Source organism: Macaca nemestrina, chromosome 3, assembly GCF_043159975.1.
Source record: "Macaca nemestrina isolate mMacNem1 chromosome 3, mMacNem.hap1, whole genome shotgun sequence".
Classification (NCBI taxonomy): Eukaryota; Metazoa; Chordata; class Mammalia; order Primates; family Cercopithecidae; genus Macaca; species Macaca nemestrina.
The window spans coordinates 87,731,635-87,753,291 of NC_092127.1; the positions used below are offsets into that span (position 1 = coordinate 87,731,635).

At 35.5% G+C, this 21,657-nt stretch overlaps 1 protein-coding gene across 5 annotated transcripts in view; it reads left to right on the forward strand.

Moving 5' to 3' along the window:
- The window catches only part of LOC105486352 (protein phosphatase 3 catalytic subunit alpha), a 337,248-nt gene that overhangs the window by 21,607 nt on the left and 293,984 nt on the right, over positions 1-21,657 (forward strand). Inside the window, exons 2-3 of one of the 5 annotated variants that reach the window (XM_071093249.1) lie at positions 1,120-1,207; positions 2,844-2,952. The exons of 3 other annotated variants lie outside the window; for them this stretch is intronic. The gene's annotated coding sequence lies outside the window, so the exon portion shown is untranslated. Of the gene's footprint in view, positions 1-1,119; positions 1,208-2,600; positions 2,953-21,657 lie in introns of those variants that run through there. One more of the 5 variants, XM_071093248.1, reaches the window with a different exon arrangement.

Genomic DNA, 21,657 nt, shown 5'->3' on the forward strand with positions numbered 1-21,657 from the left:
GTCTGCCCCCCTTCCCCCACAAATGTGGATTTAATTTGTGTCTTATAAGTGAAATTTTAAAGTAGAAGATTATGAGAGCTCTTCTTTCGGGAATTCCCCTAGTAAATACAGCTTCTAAGTTCACTTCACTGTTTTTGTTCTTTCTTGAGCTAATGAGAGAGGTTAACATATTTGTAGTAGATTCCAGGTTTTAAAATTTTTTCTTAGGGAAGAGAGGCAAGCTGGAGTCGCATTCAATCACAGTATTTGGTTCAGTAACAATATTTGATTGGAATTCAATTGTCTTGGACAGAAGTAAGAGTGTTCATATTCTTAAAAAATGGAAATGTGCATATGTACATTCACTATTTTAAATAATTATTTCCCTTTCACTCTTATGCTGAACTGTATATTATTACCACATGGATGAAAGTCTACCCCTTTCCTTCTTCACAAGGTTTCTGACTATGAGATTTTGTGAGTGATTTGGTTTATTTGAAGAATGATGGAATTATCACCAATAATGTATATTTTAAAATGATTTTGTAGTTATGCCTCAGAATAGGCAGATAGATGCTGCCTATTCATATTTGAACTTCTGTCCTATGAAGAGCCAGCCCCAGAAGGGATCTTCTGCTTTTGATTATTTAGCCTATATTTAAGAGGTTCCCTTTCTCTTGAATTGTTATCCCCGGCTACTTGTTCAGAGATGTTTGTGAATGAAGGGAGTGAGTGGGAGGAAAAGCTTATGTTACTTGTAGAACAGAGAATAGTATAGCAGCTAGAAGTGGTGTTTGTCGATAGGCTACCCTTAGTTGATTTATGTTGCCATGCAAGAAACATTTTGATGCATTTATTTCAGGACACAGCATTTTGGAGACTTCATTAAATGCTACCTGTTGCTGTTTGTGATGGAATCTGGTCTAGAATGTTAAGAGGCAGTAGAAAAAGCTGAAATGGCAAGAAGATGGCACTTTTCAGTCTTTACAGATTCACTTGTTTCAATTTTAGAAACACATTACCATTCTTTTTGATTCTCTTAAAATTGGAGCTATCTGGATTAAATTTAAATTTATCTTTATGATGTGACCTACTTGGTGTCAGTTATTTTTACTAATACTGTTTCTTTTAATCCCTAAGGTAATCCTGTGAGGAGGTTAATATGGAAATCTGTTCTGAAGTCTGTGAATCAAAGATGCTAAATAATTTTCTCATGATCAGAGAGCTAGTAAGTGATCAAGCTGGAACTGAAAAACAGAACGTTTAAAAATATTTTGAAAAAATGTCAAATATATGTAGAACTTAGGAGGACAGTTAACCCCCATATACCTATTCCATAGATTACTTATGGAGATTTTATTACATTACCTTTATTCCCTCCTTCCTTTTTTGCAGACAGAGTCTCACTGTGTCGCCCATGCTGGATTACCTTGGTGCAATCTCGGCTCACTGCAACCTCTGCCTCCTGGGTTCAAGCAATTCTCCTGCTTCAGCCTCCTGAGTAGCTGGGACTACAGGCACATGCGACCCCGCCTGGCTAATGTTTTTATTTTTATTACAGATAGGGTTTTGCCATGTTGGTCAGGCTGGTCTCGAACTCCTGACCTCAAGTGATCCGCCTACCTTGGCCTCCCAAAGTGCTAGGATTACTCTTCTTTTTTCTTTGCCAAAGTATTTTAAAGCAGATCCCAGACATCATGTTAATGAATGCGCACATTCTAACTGTGAGGCTAGTGTTTAGAATTCTGTACCTAATGGTCTAAGGCATAAAAGAGCATGACACAATATGAAGATTGTAAGCGGTAGAAGCCATATTTTTTCTAGAACATAAGTTATATATCTGCATTGAGTTTTCTTGATACGGTTAGTCATCATTTGCCACTCATTTGTTAAAAAAAGATCAATGTGATAACTAATATTTATTGAGTACTGTCTCTGGGTTAGGAACAGTCCCTCATGTTTTATACATGTTAACTGATTTAGTTCACAGTAGCCCTGTGTTCTGTAAGCATTTATTATGGGTTCCAGTTGCTTGTCAAAAACAGTTCCCTCTTTTACATAAAAATGAAATATTCCACGTTGCCTTGACTCGTAATATCTTTTCCATTCCTTCTCACCTTTAGTAATTATAATTTGTTAAAGAAGGTATAGAACAGTGCTGCTCAAAAGTGTGGTCCGCATAACAGCAGCAACAACATTACCTGGAAGCATGGTAGAAATACAGAATCTCATGCCCTACCTTTTGAATCAGAATCTGCATTTTAAATTAGGTCTTTAGGTGATTTATATGTATATTAAAGTTTGAGAAGGTTTGGGTTGCATTTAAACTGCCTTGCAAGCATGGTTGCACATTACAGTCACTTGGAAAACTTTTAAAGCTACCAATGCCCAGCACTGTCACTGAACAGTTAAATTAGACTATCTAGGTAAGCCTCCAGCATCTTTTTCCTTTCCTCCCCACCCCCCCTTTAAAAAAATTAGATTCTCCAAATGAGACCCTAGTATTGTTATTGTTGTTTTTCAAGCATCCCAAGTGATTCTTAAGTTTGGCCATGCTTTAACATGCACTGGTTTTATAGAAGTAGAGTATCATTGTGTTCTGTTCCAGCTTCTTAACCCTGAACAGAACATTTCAACTTGTAAATCATATATTGAAAATGATGCCAAAAGAGAATCAAAGATGGAAGAAATTCTGGGCTTATACTTAGTCTTGTGTCAGTAATTGGCTCCTGATGGCATAAAAAATAATTTCCTTTTTTGCAAGACTGAACTTCTTCATTGTTCGTACGCTCACTTGGCACTAGGGAATGAAAATGCCCCCAAAGTTTATTGTCTTTTTTTTTTTGTTCCATTCTTTCCTTCAGGTGAAGAGTTACACTGAGGGAGGCAGGGAGATACGGAATACCGGATGGACAAAAACTGGACCAAGAATTGTTAAATAAATTCGCTTCATTACACTGGATAGGATTCTAAGTATTTTAATTTTTGTTTTTAAATTTTCTTCTGTTTGTGCATGGCTGCTTGATTTTCTTTAAGTTAGTGAATTTAGTTCCAGGCACATACTTTGTTTATTTAGCTGCATTTAGTAAGTGGCTCAGTAAACGCAGTCAAAGGAATGAAATAGCAAAAGGGAACTGGAACAGTGGGGAGAAATGGAGTTTCTATGTGCTCCTTACCTTTAGTTGCATATGGTGGAGTGGTTTGGAGCCAGACTATCTGCATTGACTCCTGGCTTTGCTGCTTATTTGCCCTGTTGCTATGGTCAAGTTAATTATGTGCCTCTGTTTTCTTTCTTTTCTCTTTTTTTTTTCTTCTTTTCTTTCACAGTCTTACTCGGTCACCCAGGCTGGAGTGCAGTGGTGTAATCTCACTGCAACCTCTGCCTCCCGGGTTCAAGTGATTCTTGTGCCTCAGCTTCCTCAGTAGCTGGCATTACAGGCGTGTGCCACCACTCCCGGATAATTTCTGTATTATTACTAGAGACTGGGTTTCACTGTGTTGGCCAGGCTGGCTGATCTCGAATTCCTAACCTCAAGTGATCTGCCCACCTTGGCCTCCCAAAATGCTGGGAGGCGTTAGCCACCATGCCTGGCCTTGTGCCTCCATTTTCTTGTCACTAAAACACGGTAATAATAGCAGCTACCTATAGAGTTGTTATGGGGATTAAATGAATTAATGTATGCATACAGCAGTTAGAAGGTTAGACATATAGTAAGTGCTATGTAAGTATTTGCTGATATAATTACTGTTATTAAATGTTCTATACCTCAAAGAGAAAGGGTGGCTTATATATGAAAGCATGGACTCTTAATCTAATGGTTTCGACATCTGAGAGATTATTTAGTGATCAGGGAAATTGGATTCCTGATTTGAGCAGGGACAGAAGGAGTTCAGACATATATTCTGATGCCATTTACTCCTCATTTCATTGGGAAGTGGGTTACTCAGTCCATCCTTGACTGAAGAGGGAGCAAGTAACACTCATCACACGTACACAATTAACCTTAGCTTGTTGAAGTATTTTAGATTCCTTCCATAAGAGTCGCTGAATAAATCCAAATTTTAGTCTTCAAAATAATTGCCTTCCCCAAAGCCCTATAGTAGCACAGTTGAGTATTTTTAAAGCAATTCATTAGATTAGTAGTATTTTACAGTTTGGCTTTATTTGAGGAACACCTATAGGTATTCAGTTCAGGCATGGAGGAAATGGGGCAGGCAGGTTAGAGGGCAAGCAAGGGAGGAATGGAGAAATAGGAATACTAGAGCTGTCAAATGGGGGCCCTTCAAGGGACCCTAAAGACTACATGTTAGCCCAGTGCATTTATTTCCCAGAAGATGAAATGGCTGAAGTGTGAAGATTTTAGTACTCTAATGATAAATACATGCTCTATTTTTTACTTATTTTAATGCTTTTCTGTTAAATTAAATACATTGATACATATATAGACTTACATATGTTGAGTGTAGCAAAAAAAGCAATAGCAACAGTAAATATTATTCTACAATAAGATATTTTTGTGTCTATTTTTATACCTCTTCAAAATTGTGATATTAACTAAATATATTACCTCTTTATCACAGTTGTCTTAGTTCATTCAGGCTACTATAACAAAAGTACCATAAGCTGGATGGCTTGTAAACAAAATTTTTTTTCTCTTTGTTCTTGAAGTTGCAAAGGCTACATCTTTAGATCAAGATGTCAGTAGAAGCCAAGTGCAGTGGCTCACGCCTGTAATCCCAGCTTCTTTGGGAGGCTAGGTCGGACAGATCACCTGAGGTCAGGAGTTCGAGACCAGCCTGGCTAACATGGTGAAACCCGGTCTCTTCTAAAAATACAAAAATTAGCTGGGTGTGTAGTGCATACCTGTAATCCCAGCTACTTGGGAGGCTGAGGCACGAGAATCGCTTGAACCCAGGAGGCAGAGGTTGTAGTTAGTGGAGATTATGCCATTGCACTGCAGCCTGGGTGACAGAGTGGGACTCTGTCTCAAAAAAAAAAAAAAAAAAAAAAAAAACCCAAAAAAACCCAAACAAACCGTCAGTAGATTTAGTGGTGTTTGGTGAGAGCCTACTTTCTAGCTGCGTTTTAAGGGCACTTCCTAATCTCGTTCATGAGGGTCTGGCCTCATGACCTCATCCCACCCCAAAAGCTGTATCTCCTAATGCCATCATCTTCCAAGATGATGGTTACAATTTCAGCTTATGAATTTTGTGGAGACATAACATTTAGACCAGAGCAGTAGCGATTTTCATGCATTTTGGAAAAGACTGTGGTATCTATTTTTTATGGGGAAGATTAGGCATGTTTTTGTTGGCATAGAAAAAGTTGCTATGTGAAGAGAGTGACTGTTATTTCTTTAACATTTAACCAGAAAGCCTAAATATGTTCAAAAGAGCTCATTTGACAAGGGTTCTGGGGCAGAAGTGTTAAAGGACAAATGAAACAAGGATTTCTTACTCTTAATTGGAGTTGACGGAAAGGGCCAACTTTCTGTAGGGAAAATGACTATAAATGGTCTTTGCAGTTAAGACATCCTTTGTTGCAACAGCCACCTTTTTGGTCGGCTTGTTGTTCCTCTTTCTTCACAGAATACTGCTATTAGAAACACCTTTCTCTTGGCACTTGGACTCTGCCATTTGACTCTTCAGATTTTTCTTGTTTCTGCATAAAATTTTATTGCTCTTATTTTTGAACCTTTGTGCAGCCTAGTACCAAGCTCTTTGCCTTTTTCTTCATTTGTTATTCCCATCTTGGAGGCTTATTCACTGGTACTTGGTATGCTTGGAAGGGTTCCCTTGTGTTATGCCAGATGACAACAACAAGTGAATCCTGCTCCCTAGTCCTTTTATAGATAACTTTTAGGGGAAGAAAATTTAAAGGAAAAATTAAAAACAAACATTTTATTGTCATTACCGAAGATGCAATGACATTCATTCTCATCTGATAGACTTTTTGGTCTCTGCTAATATTTTTTAAGCCTTTAGGGCAAGTATTGCTTTTCCTTGTTTTAGTGATGTAATGTTGCATGCTAAAGTAACACCCAACACTGAAATGCTCTTTTGTTTGTTTCTTCAAATATATGTGGTTTCTGAACTATATCGGTTTTTAAAATAATGTAGTTCTATAAGTCGGCTATACAAGAGAACTTCTGTTTCTACTTTTTATTTTGGGTTAATTTATATAAAATAAACGTGTGTGGACATGGTTTACCTCTATAGATCTGCTATCCTTGAATTTGTTTATAAGCATTATATCTGTAAAAGGTAGGTGAGAAAATGGAATCACAGTTTGTGATCTCACAGATGACTGGTGGACATAGAAGCACAAATCATATCTTTTGATAGAAAATAGCATAAATCCCACCAAAAATACTTTTTCCTGTAAGTGAAAGTGCAAGGGTTAGATTTGACTTTAAACACATCCACAAACATTGATGTTTTTCTTCTCTTTACCTCTCTGTGATGCTTTCCTCTTAGGTGGCTTCACTGCCCTGTAGTCATTTTTTATGTTGGAGCAATGATACCCACCCTTAGATCCAGATTTAACCTGGATCTCAGAATAATACCTGAGATCCTTTCACAAAGATCTCAGAATAAGCCTGACATGGCACCCATCAGAATCATATAGTCTCTCCCAAAGATTGTGAATGGATCATATGCCTACTCCTGGATCAGGCAATGTGTCCAGGTTTGTCAGGCCAGCCTATTTACTAGCTAATGACAGCTTAGTTATACATTGGAACATTGCTTGTTTAACTCAAGTTTGGAATGAAGGAATAGCTGTATGTCATGTTTTAGGCCGGAAGCATTGTTTCTTTTTATATAAAGGTTATTTCTTTCTAAGAACCATGACCAATCACCTGGAATCCAAGCCCCCCCATCCCCCCACTGGAGGAAACGTTGACATAATAAGTCTGTGTGTGTGTGTGTGTGTGTGTGTGTGTGTGTGTCTCTATACACACACACACACACACACATATATGTGAGTGGTTTTGTGTGTATGTGTACCATTCAAGCTATGCCATAGCTGTGCTGATCCATTTTGAAAATACCTTCCTTTAGTACATAATATTGTTTTAATAACAATGCAAGTCAACAATTAATTTTAATTGATTACATTTTAGGTTAGTTGTTTTTGGGCAGCTTATAGAGAATGCCTCTCCAATGCTAATACCTAATCTCAAATATAAACTTAAAATCACAGTTTTGGATAAGCTATTTCTGGAAATTAAAAAAAAAATCACTGTAGATTGTGTGTGTGTGTGTGTGTGTACATGTACACACGTGCACGTGTGAATTCTTAGTTGTTTCTGTAAGATAGAATAATATTACCTGATACTGCTTTGTTTTTAGAGTTAATGATCCATGTTAATATTTTGGCTTGTTGTGCCTCTATTCACTGACTCATGGAAATTGGGGATTGGGTAGAGGTATACACAATATCTTATATATTATTCAAAATTATCCTAGAAAGCTGGTGTTATCTTTGAGATGAAATTCAGGTATAAGGCTAAATGTACATGACTTAGTCTGCTTAATAATATATGATACCACAAAGCCAATTGTACTTAAGAGTTTTTGCCGGATCTTCTTTATCACTCTTAGTATGCTGTTTATTTTGCATTTAAAATAGGTTTCTTGATATAAGTTTATCTCTTGGATATTTAAAGTTTTCATCAATTGATACCATTACACTTCTATTCTGAAACTTCTTCTAAATATCCCTGAATAAATTCTGACCTCAATTTTTTAACTGATTTTTGAGATTTCTTTTTCTTCATTAACCTGATTCTTATTGAAAGGAATGAACTGCTATTACAGAAGTACTGTCAATTTCATATCATCTAATCTACTGCCCATTTGAAATTGATGATTTAGTTGTAAAGGAGTATTTTTAGTTTGCTTTAAGTAGCACGGCTTGTAATGTGAAAGTTTTGGGTACTCTTGAATAAGATTAGATTAAAGAACTTGTAGTTCTAAAAATTTATTTAAATTATTCAATCCTAAACGTACGGTTAAGAGTGTGAGTGAACCTTTAATTGGGCACTTCCACTAATTCGTAGACTTTCCATGGAAACATGCCAGAAATCAATAGGTTAGAATATAACTTAGTCACTTTGTAAATAGTATAACAAGAGTTTTTAAAAGCAATAATGTCATTTATCTTTCATTCTTTTTGGGTATACATTACTGAAGGAATAAACTCTCTGTTCTTCACTTTTAAAGCCAGGCTTTTTTTTTTTTTTTTCCTCAATATGGTATAACTCAGAATTCTTCATGTTTAAGAGCCCAGTAAATTTTAATAAATTTTCTAAGTGGCTGCCTGCTTTTAAAATAATATTTGTCTTCATTATGTTCTCATTCATTGCTAATTTAATTTTTAAAAATAACTTTAGTTGAGAGATTGCTTTTCCAGCAGAAATGGAGCTAGCCTACATTCAGAAGAGCAAACTTGTATAGAACAATTTAAGAATATAGAGAGTTTGAAAGAAGTGAGAATCTCCAAGCCAGTTATCATTGCACATTTCTTAGATTCTAGATCCTTTTGTGCAAAGTTAAATGAGTGGTAATGTATAATGGGCAGAACTTTGAGCTATTAGAATTCTCCTGGTAGCAAGTTTAATGTTCATATTGAAAACAGAATGCTGACTATCAAGTTAGACTCAAGCATAAGGTTTTGGACCCCAACTTTAAGAACCTATGAAACCTGAATCTCTTCCTTAGGTACAAATGAAAACTTTAATGACTCTTATTGGAAGACATTGATGATATTTTTGTTCTTAGTATCTACTGCATACTTTTATGCTCGTACTATACAGTGGATATACAAACAGAACAGTTATCGCAATACTACACAGATACACAATTCTAAAAATATAATTTAATACTTCATGATTCGTAAGTTAATGTTTTATTTGTTAGGTGGTAAGTATCAATTTGTCTGAAATCTAAGGACATCATTAATGAAGCCCGGTTTGCTTACCACTTCCATGATTTCTTTATAAAATATTTCATTATTTGAGGAAAAATACACATTTCTTTGTGTTTCCTTTCATAGGAAAGTCATTTTTACTTTCTAAAAGGAATTTAATAGCTGAAGTTCCTTTTAAGTAGGCTATAAACTCAGTTTAAAAGGAATAATTTAATTGGTGCTGGGGTTTTCTGAGTCTAGGCCTTTTATGAGGAGATGTTAGTGGATTATTTCAGTAGTGAACTTTTTTCATATCATTCTGTGGTTTAAATTTTTTCTGAATATTTCTTAAAAATACAATTCCAGTGTTTAAAAGCATGCATGTGAACATGCTATCATTTTGAGTGGGCAATTTATATTACCAAATTGTTTTGATATGTTATTTACTGCACTGCAACTATTTTTTAAGAGAAGTGAGAAATAATAATAGGCAGTATTTATTGAGTGATTACATTTATCTGGTACTGTCTCAGCCTACCTTTCACATAGTAATATTTTAAATACCGAGAGCAACTCCAAGAGGTAGATGTTGTTGTTTTCCCCATTTTACAGAAGAAAGGACTTGAGTCACAGTGCACAGCTTGCCCAGGATTGCACAGTTTGTAAGTGGTGATACTAGGATCTCAACCAGTGACTATCGGTTTCAGAGCCCACTGTTTAGCCATTATACAATGTGCTTCTCAAAAGACTGAATGATTGTTGAGACTTTCATCAAGTGGATCAAGTAGACCAAGTCCACAAATATCCAATTTATTAAATAGTGTTTTCTGATTTTGAAAAAAGTGGAAAAATAGTATTGTCAGTAACCGAGTAGTTTTTGGTATGACAAGTAATATTGTTACAGCAAATATGTTTTGGTATGACATTATTTCTATGTTTAATTTGAGCCTCTTAATCATGATCTTTGGAAATCTGTGTAAATTTAAAGAATGACAAAATATGCTAAAACACATAGAATACATCCAGATAAAGAATTTGAAGAGACTGGGAATGTTTAGTCTTGCATTAAAGATTGTGGGGAGATAAGAAACTTCATTTATTTGATAACTTTTTGTAAGTATGTAAAATGGAAGGAAACATTTTGCTGTCTTGATTATATGAATAAATTGAATTATTAGAAATTGTATCACTTTATTATCGGAGAAAATAAGGTAGGTGTGTGTGTGTGTGTGTGTGTGTGTGTGTGTGTGTTGGGATTACCGAGTTGAGGAGCCTTCAAGACATGTTTAAGGGATGACACACATGGCCTGGTTTTCTTTTGCTGTGGACTGCTTGTCTGGCTTTGTCTAGCTGAATGCAGCCAGATAGATTGTGGAAAATGATTGTGGGACGCTGGGAAGGTTTTTGAGAGAGGAGATAGATGGGAGAGTAAGATGGGTACGTAAATGCCACAGGGAATGGAACATTGGGGAAAATACTTATAGAAAATTTCAAATATGTTTACTCTGTGTATGTGAAATGACTCCTTCCTCTATCTTTCCAAGAAGATTTTGTAAAAAAGGTACTTTCTTAGTTAGTGCTTTTGAATGCAAGTTCATGTTTTTCTCAAATGCTTCACTATAATACCGACTTCTAGAAGAAAAGACTGACTTACAAGTGAAAGCACAACCAAGAAAGCCCTCTTACTACATTCAACTTACAGATGTACCAATTACCTGATAGTGTTTTTAAATACTTACTTAGCAATAACACATTGGAGGATAGTTGTAGATCTCTATAAATACTTGGGTCTTGCTTACTTTAGCTATTCAGGCAACTCTCAGATTTGATTCCTTATCAATATTTGCATTTTCTTCTGGATTCTCTATTTGGTTATTTGTTCATAACCTTTGGATATTAGAATAGTTTTAGATGATAAATATTCCTTTAAACTTAGTGGCACTTCTACTGGCAGAACTTAGCTTTACCTAAACCAATTCCCTGTATTCTAACCTTGGAAAAAGATTAGTATTTGTAAAACAAATCCCACCTGAGTTTGTCTGACAGAAACGGTAATTCTTTATAATGTAAATGTTGAAAATAGTTTCCTAAAATGTAAAACCACATTTACTTATTTGATTGCTTATAATGAGATGATTCCAGTGGGGTATTATATCCTTCCTAAGAAATAACTCTGGATATGTCAACCTCAATTATCTTTGATTTGCTTGAAAAATTTGATTATATTATGTATAAGTTGGAGAATATATGCAAATTCCTGTGGCAAGTTCATCTAGTTGCCTCCAAATACTCATTTTTACCTTTTAGTAATAACACAACTCTGATTTTTAGCTCAACACATTGCCACCCAGCCAGAAAAACATACATTTTATAGATTCCTTTGTAGTCACATCAGTGTGTGTGATAAGTTCTTTTCCTGGGCAGATGTTGAAGTGCTGAATGTTGCTTTTGAGATGTATCTTAAAAGAGAGGGGTATCTTATTTCTTTCCTGATTTTTCTCATCCTGCTTCCTAGAACATAGAACTGATGGCTGGAGCTCTGGCAGCCTTTTTAGACCTTGAGGATAACATTCACACTTGGCAAGCTTGTCCAACCAATCTTATTTTGTTGTTTTGCTTTGTTTTAGGCTTTTAGCAGCCCAAAACCATGGTTTTTAGTTTATATCTCTAGTGATGAGGAGAAAAGAGGGATGAGGAAGGGGCTGTACTGGCCCAACCAGAAACCGAAACTACGAACCTGTGACTGTATTCTGTTCCTTGGATACGCCTGCATGGAGTAGTCTGAGTCTTTGATGACTTTGTGGAATTCTCATAGGCTAGATTACCCACTTGGACTTAATTTCTGTGAGAGAGCTGAGCTTCTATCTTATTTAAGTCATTGTTATTTTGGGTTTATCATATGCCGCTGAATTTAATTCTAGCAGATACCATTCTCAGTGAGTAGGACCTTTATTGTACACTTTATTGGCTTTATTCTTTTGGGCATATTTCTGCATCTTGAATGAGAGATTCTGATTCCCACATGTAAATGTCGGTGAATAATGAGAAATAGCAAAATATGCATGGGGGAAAGAGCATGAATCTGACTTTGAATTTTACTGATTATGTGATCTTGGGCAAGTTATTTTACCTTATTGAGCCTCAGTTTACTTTTTTATAAAACTGGGGTTGTACTATGTCTTAGTTCATTTGGGTTGCTCTAGCAAAATGCCTTAGATTAGGTGGTTTATAAACAACAACAGTTTATTTCTCACAGTTCTAGAGGCTGGGAAGTCAGGGTGCCAGCATGGTCAGATTCTGATGAGAGCCTACTTCCTTCATAGATGTGTGTCTTTTCATTGTAACTTGACATAGTGGAAGGAGCGAACAAGATGCCTTGGGCCTCTTTTTTAAAGACGTGAATCCCATGTAGGAGGACTCAGTCCTTATAACCCAGTCATGCCTCAAGGCCCCACCTCTTAATACAATCAGATTGAGGATTAAGTTTCAACATGTGAATTCTGGGGGGAGCACAAATAGCCAGACGTTAAGATGTCTGTAAGCAGGACTGTCATATTTAATGAAAAAATTGTTAAGTCAAGAGCTGTTGTTTCTAATCATGTTTTGAAAAAATACAAATGAAATATGTTGTTCTTCTGCAAAGTGATTTTTATAAAAGAAGAAATTTTAAGAAGCGGTTACTCTTGTAATGAAGTAAGGTAGCCATTCAGATAATTTGAAGAAACAGAGGAATTTTTATACTTTGTTTCCATTTTTCTTTCTCTAGTTCAGTTGAAAAAAAATGTTGAAAATATCTCATAGGGATTACTTTTATTTTCTTAGAAATATATTGGTAGATTATTTTTTATTAAATTATTTAAGATCAGATGTAGTGAGAGGTATTGCCATTATTTATAGTTTTTACAGCAGAGCAAAAAGTAGTTTAATAGTGAGAGGTATTGCCATTTTTATAGTTTTTACAGCAGAGCAAAAAGTAGTTTAAGAGTTACCATTTTGAAAATTAAATCTTTTGGTAGCTTGATTAGTAACATCTTAATTGAAATTTGATAAATTAGAAGCCCATCTGCAGAACTTACCCTTTAAAATTAACATATGTTGAAATATCTACAGTAATGTTGCCAGTACAAGTGTTGGATAGTGTATTGCAAACATATTTTTGCAAATTTCTGATTCCTTTTAGTTTCTGGATTGCCTCCCAGTTTTAAACATAGGGTAGGTGATGAAATTGTTGGGCATCAAATGCATTTGAAAGTTGCAAATGAGTTCTATTTTCTTTTAAAATTATTTGACAGACTTTCACTAGTGTTTGTTGTACAATAACAATTGTATCTTCTAGTGTTTGCCCCTCAAGTGAAGTTCTCCTTAGAATATCTTTTGGGATCAGTTCCCCCCATTTTCTCATATGTTCACTAATCAGCTGGGGTTGACATTTCATTATTCCAACCCTCATATTCACAGCCACTTAAACGTTTAATAGAGTTTTAAAAAATCCAAACAATGTGCATCTTATATAATTTTATTTTCATTTAAAATTCTGTTACCAAAAAAGCCAGGTTAGCCATTTGCTTATAATAAATCATGCCTTCTTTTAGGAATTTTTAGAGTCAGTTTAATAGGACTCCTGAGTTGACAGCTGTGCAGTCTGAATTGCCTTAGACTCTGAAAATGCTTCAGATTTAAAATACTACCAACCAACATGGAGTACTGATCTTCCCACTTGTTGCCGAAGAGGCTGGTTAGGAAAACTAGGGGCAAGCTGTTCTCTTGCAATTTGAAACTGAACAGAAACTGAAATTGAGAGAAAGTCATATTAAATCCCCACGTCTGCCACGTTTGCAGAGGTCAGCTATACAAATATGAATGTTAATTTGAACCTTCAATAAAATGATCCTGCTAAAATATAATACATCTTGAGAATGAAGATGACTCTCTACTTGTTTTAATCAGAGCCTCACGGGTATGTCTCAGGGATTAATTTCATATATTATATCCTCAGGCTGAGTGTGGTGGCTCACACCTCTAATCCTAGCAACTTTGGGATGCTGAGGTAGGAGAATTGTTTCAGGACAGGAGTTCAAAACCAGCCCATGGTGAGCTCTCATCTCAAAAGGAAAAACAAAAAAAGACCCTTCAAGAACTCAGTTTTTTGGTATTAAAAACTGAGAGAGAGATGTTTATAATAAAAAAATACACCCCTACCCATAGGATCTTTAGTAATAAGTAAGGACAGAGCTTCAAGAAAATTGAAGTGTTTGAGAGGTATAACTTAAAGGGTTTGGTTAAATTGGAAGAAAGGAAGGAAAGAAGAAAGAAGATTTTGTACATTTAATAGAATGCTTTTCTCAGTAACTTGTATTTTATTGTACATTTTAAAGTGCTTTTTATGCATTTTTTGTTAGCCAGAATGTTGATATGTTAAAGATGCTGGTTTCGCCTGCAACCACTTTTTAATGTCTCCGATGACGTATCTGGTATAGTGCTTAGGAGAAAGCACTTATGCTTACTTTTGTGTTTTGACTGTCTTTTATACATTTTATTTGCTTGCTGTTTGTCACTTATTGTATTAATCTATACATATTCTTTTAAAAAATTAATAATTAAAGATTATTTGAAGTTTCTTTAGTAAATTATTTTACAGCTTAGTTTTTCCAGACCACATTTTATTAAAGGAGGAACTATTTTAATTTTTTAATTTTTCACATAAATCTGAACATTTGAAAAATGAATGACCATTCAGCCAGTCTGACAATGAAGATAATTTGTGAATATTCTGTAAGAATGTGAAAAGAGGATTCTAGATATTTTATTTATTTCTATTTATTTGCTTTTTATTCTTAGGTAAAAACTCGTCTCCCAGGTGAATTCTTTTATTATTTAATAAAAAATAGTGTTTAATAAGTTCCAGCTTTCTATGTATGTCTTATGTCACATAATTCAAGTTATAATTTATATACAGACAATTTTCAACTTCACAGTCTTTTGACTTTATGATGGTTTTATTGGGATGTAATGCCATTGTAAGTAGAGGAGCATCTGTCCTTACAATGAAAATGAAATTGAATATGTTTTAATGATCCATTTTACATAATTGCAATATATGCATTATATAATACATATATAGATGTATATTTCCTTTATTATTCAGTTTAATCAAAAGTATATGTAATCTTTTTATATTTATTAACTCCTGATTGTCTTTTTCAACTACTTATAATTAAATGAAATGTCTGTATAAGCCACATAGAAAAGTGCTTGGCAAAGAGTAGGCATTCATTAAATATCAACTATTATCATTATTTTAGTTTTTAAATGATACATAGTGATATAAAGTAGTAGATATTAGAGAGTTGAGTCTGGATAACTTATAAGTTTATTGTATGCATGTCTTCATAGCTACCTTGAGTGGAAAGAGATAAAAAAGAGATAATAAATTGGATGACTTGGACAAGGTTGTATGTTCAGAACTGGAGCTTTACCAACAGAAAAATTGCAGCATCATACTGAGAGATGGTATCATTTTTTTGAGATGGAGTCTCCTGTCTCCCAGGCTGAAGTGCAGTGGTGCGATCTCAGCTCACTGCAACTTCTGCCTGCTGGGTTCAAGCTATTCTCCTGCGTCAGCCTCCCAAGTAGCTGAGATTACAGGCACATGCCACCATGCCTGACTAATTATTTCACTTTTGCTAGAGACAGATTTTCGCCATGTTGGCCAGGCTGGTCTTGAACTCCTGACTTCAAGTTATCTGCCCACCTTGGCCTCTCAAAGTGTTGGAATCACAGGCATGAACCACCATGCCTGGCCAAGAGATGGCATCTTAATGTTTAGTACTGCCTTACAATACAGATAGGGAGCATGGCTTAGGGGCCAGAACACCTAATAAATAGCTACAGACTTCATATAACTTACTCAGTTTTCATGATTTTTAAATACCTCATTAGATAAATAGGGATAATGCTATCAAGCTGATAGGGCTGGTTGTAAAGATTAAATGAGATAATGTAAAGGATAAAGCACAGTGCCTTGTCACATAGTAGGCACCAAACGAATTTTAATTCTCTTCCTCCTAAAACGGAGAAGAGAAAAATGATAGGAGTATAAGAGAAGAGGAAAATTAAATATGCGGCATTGTGTTTACATAACTTTTTAAAAAACATAAATCTATCTCTTGGAATTTAAGTTATACTTGGATTTGCAAGCAAACAAGAAATCCTGAAGTGAAGGTTTATATATTTCTCTTCTGTGAATTATTAACGTTAGTTAGAATTGAGTAATTTTTGATTTTTAAATTAGTCTCCTTCCATAAAGCTTATTTACTTTTTGCTTCAAAAATGTGTTAATATTTTTCACCATTCCATTCAATATTAATTAAATTTTGTACTCTTCAGGGTGATGACTTTGAAGTTGTCTGCTGCTTTCATTTTAAGTACATTTATTTAGGTGAATTGCCAAGTACATTTATAGTTTTTATTTAATTTGAATAAGATCCTTTGCTCAAAAATGTTTATGCTTTCATTGTATTGGATTGTGTATTTTATTTTCAAGTACTTTTTTGGATTTCAGTAGTTTCACTTTTCCAAATTAAACAAATTTTTTATTTTAATTAATTCTTATGTTGTTATTTCTTAAAAGAGTGTTTCTCTCTGTCACTCAGGCTGGAGTGCAGTGGCGTGATCATATCTCATTGTAGCCTCTAACTCCTGGGCTGAAGTGATCCTCCCACCTCAGCCTCTTGAGTAGCTAGAACTATGGGTGATACCACTCCTGGGAGATTTTTATTTTTGTAGAGATGGGGTCTCACTGTGTTGCTCAGACTAGTCTGGAACTCCTGGCCTCAAGTGACCCTCCCACTTGGGCCTCCCAAAGTGATGAGATTATAGGCCTTTCTTCTTTTAAAATGGAGTTTATATAATTTACTTTTTCTGTTCTTTGCAGGATACAAGTATCACTCTTTTTGAAAATCCTTGAGGTCTTGTGTGATTACATTAATAATTTCTGTGAGTCAAGTTGATCAGTATTAAGATACACCATAACCATCATTATTATTGGTTACTGAGAATTCATGGTGTTTCAATTTAAGCCTTAGTGTTATAACATTGTGTTAATTATGAGAAATTCATTTTAAAAACCTTGGCAGTGAAAGGTAGAAAAACAGGAAGTTAATCATGGTAAGCTTTTCTTTTTACTAACAAACTCAACAATCAGTAGTACTACAGCTGAAGAGAGTACAACTGGTATATTTTCGTTAAACCAAAGTAGATTTTAGGTACCATGATAATTGATTGAGTTTTCTGTTTATTTACACACTGATCTTTTCATTTGAAATACTATCTCAAGCTTTCTAGGACATGGAATACAGAATTAAAATGTTGAATCAATCATGTCATTGATAAATACATACTTTCTTTTTAAAGTAGGGGAATGTGTAGCACACTATTTTTCTACAGTATTTTTTGTTATTAAATTATACAAGAATATCCTATAGAAACATTCCATTGTATCACACATTAGAGAACAGGGTCTCCCTTGGTTAATTCTGATTGCTTGACCGTTCTTATGGAGACTGCAACGAGGATCAAGCAACACAATATCTGGATTTCTTTCTTTTTTAAATGTATAATTGGAATTTTCACAGGGCCCTACATGGCAGATATATATTTTTCTGTTTAGCTGCTTTATTTTCAGACAGAACAGCACATCTTTCTTTGTAGTGTTCCAGTTGACCATGTTTATGAATGTTTTCCCTGAGTCCTAGAACAAGACTGGTTTATGGAACTGTGCAGTGCCGCCTCCCCACCCTCTACCACCCCACACCCGCTTTGCTTTTGAGTTTCAAGTGTTTGTATGAAACCTACATCACAACATAACTGCTTCAGAAGCCTGGCTGCCCCCTCTTCTGAAGGATTATGTTTCTTACAGTCTCTTATTTATGGATTATTATCAACTAGAAAGCTTTGTCATTTTATACTATCCCCAGGAAAAAAGCCCCTTATAACTGGAAGCAACAGGAAGTACCAAGATAATACCTGATGTGTAGTATCGTTTTGTTTCCTTTCTATTCCATAGATGACAAAGGCCTTGCTATCAAAGTACAGAAAAGGGATGACAGAGGAAGGTGGGGCTGGGGTTGGGAAAGTTTATTATTATTATTATTGTTGTTTTTGAGACAGGGTCTGCTCCTTTACCCTGGTTGGAGTGCAGTGGCACAATCATGGCTCACTGTGGCCTCAATAACCCAGGCTTAAGTGATTCTCCTGCCTCAGCCTCTCAAGTAGCTGGAACCACAGGTGCACACCACCATGCCAGGCTAAGTTTTGTATTTTTTCGTAGAGAAGGAGTTTCCCTATGTTGCCCAGCCTGGTCTTGAACTCCTGGGCTCAAGCATTCTGCCACCTCTGCTTCCCAAAGTGCTGGGATTATAGGCATGCACCACCATGCCCAACCAGGAGGTCTTTGTAGAAAACTCTGGATTCCTTTTTCTGGGAAGTATCTTCCTCTTACTAATGGAAAAACGTTTAATCTTATGTACATAAAATTTCACATTGCAGAAAGTATATTTTACTTGAATAATGAAATTTTTTGTGACTACAAAATAAATTAATTTTGGCTAACACTTTATTAAAAATAATTATGGGCCAGGTGTGGTGGTTCACACCTGTACTCCCAGCACTTTGAGAGTAGGAGGACCTCTTGAGGCCAGGACTTAGAAACATAGCAAGACCCTGTCTCTGCAAAAAATTAAAAAGTTAGCTGGGTGTGGTGGTGGGTGCCTGTAATCCCAGCTACTTGGGAGGCTGAAGCTACAGGATCACTTGAGCCCAGGAGTTGGAGGCTGCAGTGAGCTATGATCATGCCACTGCACTGTAGCCTGGGTGACAGAGACCTTGTGTGTTAAAAAAAAAAAAAAAAATCTGAAATATTACATGAAAGGGGATTTTGTGAACATTCTATATGCTAGGTATTGTGATAAAACTGTAACCAAGTATATTGTATATAGTGTGGAATGACAGTAATACCATTATCTTTAATAGAGAAGTTTCTCCTTTCCAGTTTTAAAATTTAGGATTACTTTGGGTCAGGTCTATTCATCTTTGAAGAAAATAATTTTTTAAAAATTCCATTGTGTAATATGAAGATTTTTATATGTGAAAAATACATTAAAATCTTGATAAATAACTTTTAATTTTACATTTCAGGCCGGACATTTGTTGTATGAATCTTTAAGAGCACATACAGGATTCCTTGTCATATGTGGGCATGAGTCATTATAAAGTGTATTGTTAATTTGTTTGGAGGCACACCCAGTAGATGAAAAGGCTAAAAAATGTGTAATGTGTAATTAGGAAATTCTCCTTTGACTACTTAGTTACCATTATGCTTTCTTTATCACTAATTATTTCGGGTAACAGATTCAATAGGTTTACAATAAGGATTCAAATTGTGAAGTGGAAGATTGTGTCTTTTACTGAAACCTCACTTACCATGGAATTGGAGTATAAATAGAATTTTTATAAAAGAGAAGTTTATCCTTAAAAAAGCAGTATACCTCCTTGGTTACTTTGGTTTGTTTTAAAGCATTCAGCATGGTATTTGCGCTGGAGGAAGGCTTCACATAGTAGGCACTAAGTGTTCCAAGTGTTGGCCACAAGTACATCTGGTAGATTTAGAAGCATCGAGAAAATTTCCACCAAAAACTATTTTACACTTGACCATGTTTTAGCGTTTTTAACACTGGACATATGACCAGTTGTAACTACATTTTATAGTAAGAATGGCAACCATTTGTCACATAATCAAGGAATTTGTTAAGCCAAAACTTTTTTAGGGAGTTACCTTCTTTATCTGTATGTATTAGAGTTTGACTAATGAAGATGTATTTTCAGCTGATAAGATCAGCTAACTATGGTGATGTACCTGATTTGCTAGGTTTTTGCTCTGCCAGGCCACCTTCTCAGAATTGTTTCAAAGGTAAAAGCCCCCAAATACTTGACATATGGCAGCTATTCTCATTTCAACACATTCTGTGTTTAAATTCCTGCAGACCAGGAAAACTTAATCTGTCATCACAAGTGGAGCTAGGGCAAACATATCTTACCTCAGACATTCAGGTTTTCCACATAAGGTGGGGTCATTTGTATAAATACATTGTACCAACAGAATCTGTTGGGTTTTTTTTTTTTTATTTTTTGGTTCAAAGTGACATTAGTGCAGTGATTAATCCCATTTTAGAATCTTTGTTCAGCATGATTGAAGTTTAATGTTTTTGCTAGGAAAAATTATTTGGTGTTTTGATAGAGCTGTAACACCTACGATACCACCACTAGCTTCGGTTCTTGAGAGGAGACATAGTGTGCATTCCCTCAGATATAATCCTTCAATAAATACTGCCGAAGCAGCTGTCTACCAGGAAGGGAAAGAGCACTGTACTTGCCTCAGCCTCCCGTGGACTCACTGTTCTTGTCTTGCCTATTCTGTGCCGTAATTCTTACATCTTAACTAAAGGAGCTACCAACAACTAAACAAACAGACCAAAAAAAAAAAAATTCATAGTATACCTTCACAAAACAAAACAAGCAGTCTATATGGTTTTTTTTGTCAGTAAGTCTGTAATGCTCGACATATCAACTTTCAGAATTACAGTAAGTCAGAGCAAAGAGAATCAGATCTGTAGCTCAGCTTGTTTATTTTTTGGTTTGCTTCTGCTGAAGTTTGTTTCCCCCAAGTCAGAATACGAGTCTTTTTGTGTTCTCTGTCTTCTCTTATTCTTCCGAGAAGTGAAGGTGGTGGGTGTACAGCCCATATTCGTTTACTTTTTCTGTAGCTCATGTATCTATTATTACTGGTGGTTTCTTAGTGGAAATTTTTCTTTCACTCTCACTTTGGCTTTACCTCTGAGTGCTTTCTTCTCTTGGCTGCGATTGAGCACTATAATTTGTGGCTTTCCGGAGGGGGAGCCTCGGTGGTCAGGTGGAGGAGACAGGCCACATTCCAAAAGCGGAGTGGTAGGTGTTCCAGGCAGCGCGCTGATGAAGGAGTGAGTAGGGGTGTGGGGTGAAAGTTGGCTACTAATTCAAGCCTTACCTGAGGCAGTGTTTCTCAAACAGAAAAGTGCCCTCTCTAATTAACTGCCCCCATATGCGCTTAGATTAATGACAGCCAACCAACTTAGAAACCCCTTCCAGAGTAAGCTAGCAAAACAATTGATGTTCTATGGACATGACAAAGAGCTAATTTTCATGCACTAAGGAATTTATAGCTCTTGTATTTGTAGTGGACTGCCTCATCACCTAAGGAAGGTAAAGTACGTTTTCCATTTTAGGAGGCAGAGCTAAAACATTTTCCTCCTGTGGATATCTGATTAGAAAAACAAACAAACAAATAAAACTCCTACTTCACTGTACCTTTCCAGCAAGTCTTATCCTCTCAAAGCACTGTATAAAGCTTTGAAATTAACTGGTTCAGTGAGTAGATTATATTTTGATGCTTCCTTATTTGTCCTTAAAAACATTTTTAGACTGTTGGATATAAAAGAAGATATTTATGAAAGGTTGAAACTTCATTATCATTGATTCTTTTTAAACACCCCCCCCATAACCTGCTGTTTTCTGCATTTGAAATAGGAAGATTGTGACAAATGATTTCATTCTGAAATTGCAGTTGAATATAAAGTTTTGATGTTATAACTCTCATTCTATTCAAAGAATATAGTTTTCATTTACCTTTATATAAAAATCAGTGATAGTCATTTTTTCCTGCATATTTGTACTCT